The sequence below is a fragment of the Octopus bimaculoides genome, chromosome 22, assembly GCF_046866305.1.
Source record: "Octopus bimaculoides isolate indiv1 chromosome 22, ASM4686630v1, whole genome shotgun sequence".
Taxonomy (NCBI): Eukaryota; Metazoa; Mollusca; class Cephalopoda; order Octopoda; family Octopodidae; genus Octopus; species Octopus bimaculoides.
The window spans coordinates 6,303,736-6,311,235 of NC_142949.1; the positions used below are offsets into that span (position 1 = coordinate 6,303,736).

General features: G+C 38.3%; 1 protein-coding gene across 6 annotated transcripts in view; it reads left to right on the forward strand.

The window, feature by feature from the left end:
* Nucleotides 1–7,500, forward strand: part of LOC106883172 (uncharacterized) — a 145,143-nt gene that overhangs the window by 37,624 nt on the left and 100,019 nt on the right. Inside the window, exon 1 of one of the 6 annotated variants that reach the window (XM_089339762.1) lies at nt 746–1,679. The exons of the other annotated variants lie outside the window; for them this stretch is intronic. The gene's annotated coding sequence lies outside the window, so the exon portion shown is untranslated. Of the gene's footprint in view, nt 1–745; nt 1,680–7,500 lie in introns of those variants that run through there. 6 annotated transcript variants of the gene reach the window in all.

Genomic DNA, 7,500 nt, shown 5'->3' on the forward strand with positions numbered 1-7,500 from the left:
AATTATGTCAAGTGCTCAAGAAGCTATTCCGTTAAGTGACCAGACCTTATTTTTTTTCCATAGATCTAATATAATACTTAAAATGGAACAAGTCTTGAGTGTGTGGAGGATCTGAATCAGCATTATGTGCTGATAAACAAAGCCAAACATTTATAGGAAATTTGCTGAAAAAGGTGAAACTTCTAATGAAAATCCTTTTTTGGTTAGTAAAGACTGGTTTGAAAAGTTTCAGAAAAGCATGAATTTACACAATATAAAAATGACTGGTGAAACTGCGAACGCTGATACAGAGGCTGTTACTAATTATTCTGAACAGTTGAAGAAAATAATTGCTGAAGGAAGCTCCACACCAGAATAAGTATTCAAATGTTGATGAAACTGCACTTTCCTGGAAGCGCCTGCCTTCTAGAACTTTTATTTCTCGAAGAGAAAAATCAACACCAGGATTTAAAGCTTCCAAAAATCGTCTGACATCTGCTGATGATATGAAATTAAAGCCCCCTACACATGTATCACTCTGAAAATAGAAGGGCTTTCAAGTGTTATATAAAGTCTAATCTACTTCTGATTTGGCGTTCAAATAAGCCATGGATGACTAAGAGCCTTTTCATAAAGTGGTTTACAAGCATTTTTTTGTCCTGCTATAGAGAGGTTCAGTACCAGACATAATATTTCTAACAAAGCATTGCTTCTTTTAGACAATGCACTAAACAAACTAGCAAACTCAGATGACCTTTCTGATAATAAGGGAGTAGGATATATCCCCATGAATACAATTTCTTTGCTCCTGCCAATACATCAAGGTGTGGTAGTTAATTTCATGGCATATTATTGCTGTGGCGACGCCCCCAAGCGAAGAAGTAGGCTCGACCAAGACATATAAATAGAGGTAGTCTGACCGTGGTAGCGGTTGACTGACAGTTGAGTAGCTGTTGAGTAGCAGTTGAGCAGAGATCATCCGAAGGTGCTAGATAGCAGTAGCTTGAGACATAACAATTATACGAGAAGAACTTTCAAACAACTTATGAAAGCGATTGGGTGGGTGGACAAATTTACAGTTAAAGATTTCTGGAAGAAATTTAACATAATGGATGCAGTTGATAATGTAGCTGAGTCATGGGATGAAGTGAAACCATCAAATTTGAAGTGCTTGGGAAAATATATGTCCAGACTGTATTTGTGGCATTACAAGTTTTTCTCAAGCAGAAAGTTGACATCAGATTTGGAAAGATATGTTGACACTTGCAACGAATGTAGGATTTGAAGAAGTCGTAGAGGAAGATGTGATTCAAATGCTAGTGTCCCGTAGAGAAAGTTTATGTTACAAGGATCTGATGCTGTTAGAAAAAGAACAGATGAGACAACAGAGGTTCCACTTAAACCACTTAAATTGATTAAGCAGTTGGCATTTATAGGAGGAAAGCATGCAGGTTTTTGTTGAAAATGATCCTAATCGTGAACATGAGATAAAAAAATTAGAAGAGGAGTTTACAATGACCTCAGTTCCTATTTTAAGCTGTACAAAGAGATGATGTATCGTAAACAACAAACCACTTTGATTAAGTTCTCGAAGCTGATGTTTGTGGTAGTGAACTATTAGATAGCAGGTTTTGTCATTCATCCTCCTAGTAACACTTATTCTACCACCACCCTTCACACAGTAGTCAACGTCTTTTGTGGTAAGAACATACTCTTAATATATGATTCTTATTAATTCCCTAACTCGTTCCTCTTGAAATGGTTTTATCTTTTTACGTATCTATATTTTACCATTTACATTTAGAAATAGTTATTTTCATGTATAAAATGGATCGCGTTGCTTGTCCTCTGTTGTTTTCTTGTGCTTTTTTTTTTTGTTTTCAAGGAAGTCCATAAGACCTCGGTCTCACTCGATAATATGTGAGTGAATTTGGTAGATGGAAACTGAAAGAAGCTTGTGTGTGTATTTATGTATATGTGTGTGTGTCTCTTTGTGTCTGTGTTTGTCCCCCACCACTGCTTGACAACCAGTGTTGGTATGTTTACATTCCCGTAACCTAGTAGTTCGGCAAATGAGACTGATAGAATAAGTACTAGGCTTTAAAAAAAAGGCTCGAGGTCAATTTGTTCGAGTAAAACCCATCAAGGTGGTGCCCCAGCATAGCGACAGTCAGATACCTGAAACACGTAAAAGGTATAAATATACATATATATGTGTGTGTGTGTGTATATATGTGTATATATATATTTTATATACACACACACACACACACATACGTATACATATATACATATATAAACGTATATATATGTGTACGTTTATATAGATATATATATATAAACGTATATATATATATATAAAAACAAATGTGTATAAATAAATATATATATATATATACACATGTATACACACACACACACATATATATATATATATATATATATATATATATATATATATATATATACACACACACACACGTATTACAGCTGCATCCTCGTTACACGAGTAAAGCGATTGCCAATATGACTTACTGAAATGATTCATGATTGTTGCCATGTGACGCCCTTATTTGACTCTTAGGCCCGACCAACCCTTTACACATTTTATTACATACTAGACAACTGTGCTGGCTGGCAGGAGGAACAGGTGCCACCATATGCACTCTCTTAACATGTCTTTTTAGTCCTCCAACTGAGAGGCACGCCCTTCCACATTTTACACATGTTCTGTTATGAATTTTAATACCCACGTCATTGTTTATCATGGGTCGATTTCTATGAGAATTTTGGTGGCTCACCAGGCCTGCACGACTCAAACACCTCCGCCCACAAACCACACACATAAAAAGTAACACTCTTTCATTTTCCACAGGCACCCCTTTCTAAGCCCCCTCCTAATTCTCTCATACTTCACTATATACATACATGATTCCATCACATGCCGGGGGAGGGGGGAACTAGTAGTTGACAGCTTCCGCTACCTAGGTGACCACGTCTGTAGTGGGGGTGCATGCTCAGAATAAGAATATCCTGGGCAAAGTTCAGAAAGCTTCTACCCCTACTGGCAACAAAGGGCCTCTCACTCAGGATGAAAGGTAGATTGTACAATGTATGTGTGCGAACTGCCATGCTTCACAGCATTGAAACATGGGCCGTGACTGTTGAAGACATGAGTAGACTCGAAAGAAATGAAGCTAGTATGATCCGCTGGATGTGTAATGTCAGTGGCATACGCGACAGAGTGTGAGCATCCTGAGAGAAAAGTTGGACATAAGAAGCATCAGATGTGGTGTGCAAGGGAGACGTTTGTGTTGGTATGGTTATGTACTACGGATGGATGAGGAGAGCTGTGTGAAGAAATGCCACTCCCAAACAGTTGAAGGAATCTGGGGTAGAGGTAGACCCAGGAAGACATGGGATGAGGTGGTGAAGCATGACCTTCGAACGTTGGGCCTCTCAGAGGAAATTATGAAAGACAGAGACCTCTGGAGATATGCTGTGACTGAGAAGACCCAGCAAATAAAGTGAGTTCACAGCTGTAACCAACACCAGTGTTGCATAACCAGTCCACTCAAAAAGTACCATGGATTGGAGGGCGACATACTGTATTTGAGGAGACCTGTTGAGTCAAGTACATCAAAATCAAAATCAAATCAAATCACAATCAAATGGAAATTGTAGATGTGGTCCCTGTGCTGGTGGCACATTAAAAGCACAATCTGAACGTGGTCAATGCCAGTGCTGCCATGACTGGCTTCCATGCCGGTGGCACATAAAAAGCATCATATATATATGCTTGTATCAAACAGTGAAAATAAGTGCTCAACACTACATTTTGGATAAATATTCTTTATTTAAATGGAGATAACTATCACTTCCAGGAGGATTGCTTGAAAATTGTGGAGATCTCTGCCACATGAAACCGTTGGTTGCCTTGCTTTAATCCGTAAATAAAGCACACGCATACACATCTCACAAATAAATAGACACCATCATCTTTGAAAGTTATTTCATTTCTAGATGCAAATGCATCATTCGATGCATTTAAATAGTTAATCTAGTATTTAGAAGGACACGCTTTGAGACAGTTTTTAATGATCTGACCTGTTTGAGCATTGTACTAACAAACAGTGTCTGCACAAATAAAATTGTAAAAAAGAAGGTTATCAGTTTACTTTTGAAATATCTGCGTGTGTGTATGTAGATGTGTATGAGATGGTTGTGGAATGAAGTACATTGAGTTTAGTTACTGATAGCTGTGTGGATTTATAATTTCTTTTATCACACATTGCATCACACAGCAATGACAGATACTTCTTTTATCACATAGCAGTAGATAAATAGAGAAAATATTGTTTCATTGAAACTTGAAAATAATTTAAAGATTGTAGTTTCTTAACTCTTCCACATCTTTTTTGTCTCCCAGAGCTCCTTGTCTCCCACCGCATGTTGCATTTTTCCAGGTCATGTCCCATTCTTTCACATCATCTGTTGTTCTTCCATTTTCTGTAGCATTCTTCTATTGTCTAAAGCAGTGGTTTCCAAACTATGAGTCGCGACCCATCAGTGGGTCGCGAATGGAATCCTAGTGGGTCGCAAAAAGTTATAAAATTACGCATTTCAACAAAAGCTGATGAGGAACTTATTGATTTATCCGAAGACTCTTCCTTGAAAATGACCTTTAACACCCGAAAATTGGTACAGTTCTGGACGTCTCTTCAAACCCCGTACCCAATCATTTCCACCGAAGCATTAAAAGTACTTCTCCCATTCGCGTCATCTTATAATTGTGAAGCTGGATTTTCAGCAATGGTTGGGATTAAAAGCAAATTTCGAAATAAACTGCAGCTCTCAAATTCTTTACGGCTGAAACTATCACGCATTGAACCTGATGTTAATTCTATTATTGAGCGTAGCAAGAAACAGGCTCATCCTTCTCACAGGCCTCAATGAAAATGTAATCTGAAATAAATTTGTTTCTTTCATTAATGTTTTTAACCTAGTAGAGTTAAGTGGGTCGCTATAAACTGGTGTCATAGATAGTGGGTCGCGTCTCTAAAAAGTTTGGGAACCACTGGTATATTGCATTCTTCCAAAGCATGTCACATTCTTCTGTGGCTTGTTATGTCCTTCCATATTTTGCTGCATCCTTGTATAGCTTGTCATTTGTCTTAGTAACTGGTTGTGCCTTCCATAGTTTGTCATTGTCTTCTCTCAGCCTGTCATCTTTTTAGTTTGTCATCACTTCCTACAACTTGCCACATTATTCTAAAGCCGACTGCATCTTCTCGCAGCTTTTCCTGACCTTATCCAACAGAATCCCTTAGAAGGCCCACTGACCTGATGTAGCTTATTAATTGGATCCCAAACAGCTGCCGTCCATATTCATACACCTGTCTTCTTTACAGATAAAATTGGTTTTTAACACATAAGGATTCTTAAGATAAATATTTCTGTTGAGAAGGAAATTTCTGTGTTCTTTGTGTTCTGTTTTATTTTTTGTGGTTTAGTCAAAGCAGGAGAAAATTTTAATCATGACCACTGCAGACTCTGCCGGTGCCCATGACGTTTGCAGCCTTGTCATTCTTGAGGAACTGCTCGTCAATGACTGCCTGCAAAACATAGCCAGGAATGGAATTCCAGATGACCAGTGTTCTGGGGAGGAAAGATTGAGTATAGTGGTTAGTGCAAGTCTTTGGAGTGGGGTCATTAAGATATAATGACAAGGAAGAGGCAAGCCGAGCGTGTAGGAGGTGCTTCTATGGAGATGGCATAAATTAGACCAGCCAGCTGTAGGAGAAAAAGCTGTGAGGAGACATGTCTGTTGGAGTGAGGAATTAATTTACAAGTGTCCAGTCATTGTTGAAATATGAGTCCAGGATTAAGTAGGCTGTTTACAGTGCCAAATACTGAAGGGTTATCTTTGTGTAGCTGTTAAATGGAAAATGATTTATAGTTGTAAACAGTCTGACATCAAATGGCACCTGGAAATGTATGGAAGAATGAAATGATCGGTAAACATTTGATGTCAAGGAAATTTTGTATCGTGACAAGTGATCGAAATCTTTGGCGATTGGCTGTGCTTGAGAAGACATGTCAAGATAAGTGAAATTGTTGTTGCGGCTGGTGTCACATGAAAAAGCACCCTGTACACTCTGTAGAGTGGTTGGCATTAGGATGAGCATCCAGCCAATAGAAACCACATCAAGGCGGTGAGCTGGCAGAAACGTTAGCATGCCGGGCAAAATGCTTAGCAGTATTTCGTCTGCCGTTACGTTCTGAGTTCAAATTCCGCCAAGGTCGACTTTGCCTTTCATTCATCCGGGGTCAATAAATTAAGTACCAGTTACACACTGGGGTCGATGTAATCGACTTAATCCCTTTGTCTGTCCTTGTTTGTCCCCTCTCTGTTTAGCCCCTTGTGGGCAACAAAGAAATAAGAAACCACATCAAAACAAACAACTAGAGCCTGGTGCAGCTCTCTGGCTCACCAGTCCCAATCAAACCCTCTAACCCATGCCAGCATGGAGAACAGATGTTAAATGATGATGATGATGATGATTATAGTTAAAAAAAAGAGCCAAAGATCGACTGCCCAGCACTAGACAACAATAACAACAAAATAAATATGAGATAAGCAGTATTCTATTGTTTCCTTTTGGAAAACCAGACATGTCTTTATTTAAAGGAAAGAAAATATAGTTCCTACATATTTAACTTATTTTTCTATCATTAATGTGTTTTCTTGTACACTCCCAAGAACATTTATATCTATAATTACTAGCAACAGAAGCAGTATTAATACCAAAAGCTAATATTTGTTCCCACTTAAAAGTAGGTGTTGTTTTAGAAAACAATTTCTTTAACAAGCCCACTCACTATTCATGACACCGACGCCCGTTCTGGCTCTGTGATTCTGTATATCGCTAACAGATACATCGTTGCTATCTCCAGCATTGACAAAACCAGGGAAGAGCAATATCATGTGATCTGGTGGTCTCAGTGTTTATTGTGTCAGCTGACTTATCTCCCTGCTGGCAATATAAACAAGAGTGCTTTTATGCACCAAGAGCTAATTAATATGAGTGGTACTCTCATCATAACTATTTTGACCATAAGATGGTGAAAATACCACTAATCATTTTGGCTGGTGTGTTACTAATTCTGCCAGCTTACTGCCTTAATAATAATAATAATAATAATAATAATAATAAGAGCACTTGGTGGGCACAAACCTCTGCCAAGGCAACACCAATGTCCTCTCAGTGATTAACCGGAGATCATTTTTAAAATGAGAAATATCTAAAATAGACTCGACTGCTCTTACAAATGAGAATACTAAAAATGAACGCGACCGCTCTCAAAAACTAATTAAAAAAAAAAAAGGAAAAATAATCTAGAATCCTTGTCCGGAACCAGATCGATCCCAAAATCTAATCAGTTTGTGCCAGTCACAAGGCCAAACATCGCTGAAAGTTTCATGTGAATCCATACAGCGGTTCTTGAGATATCTTGTCA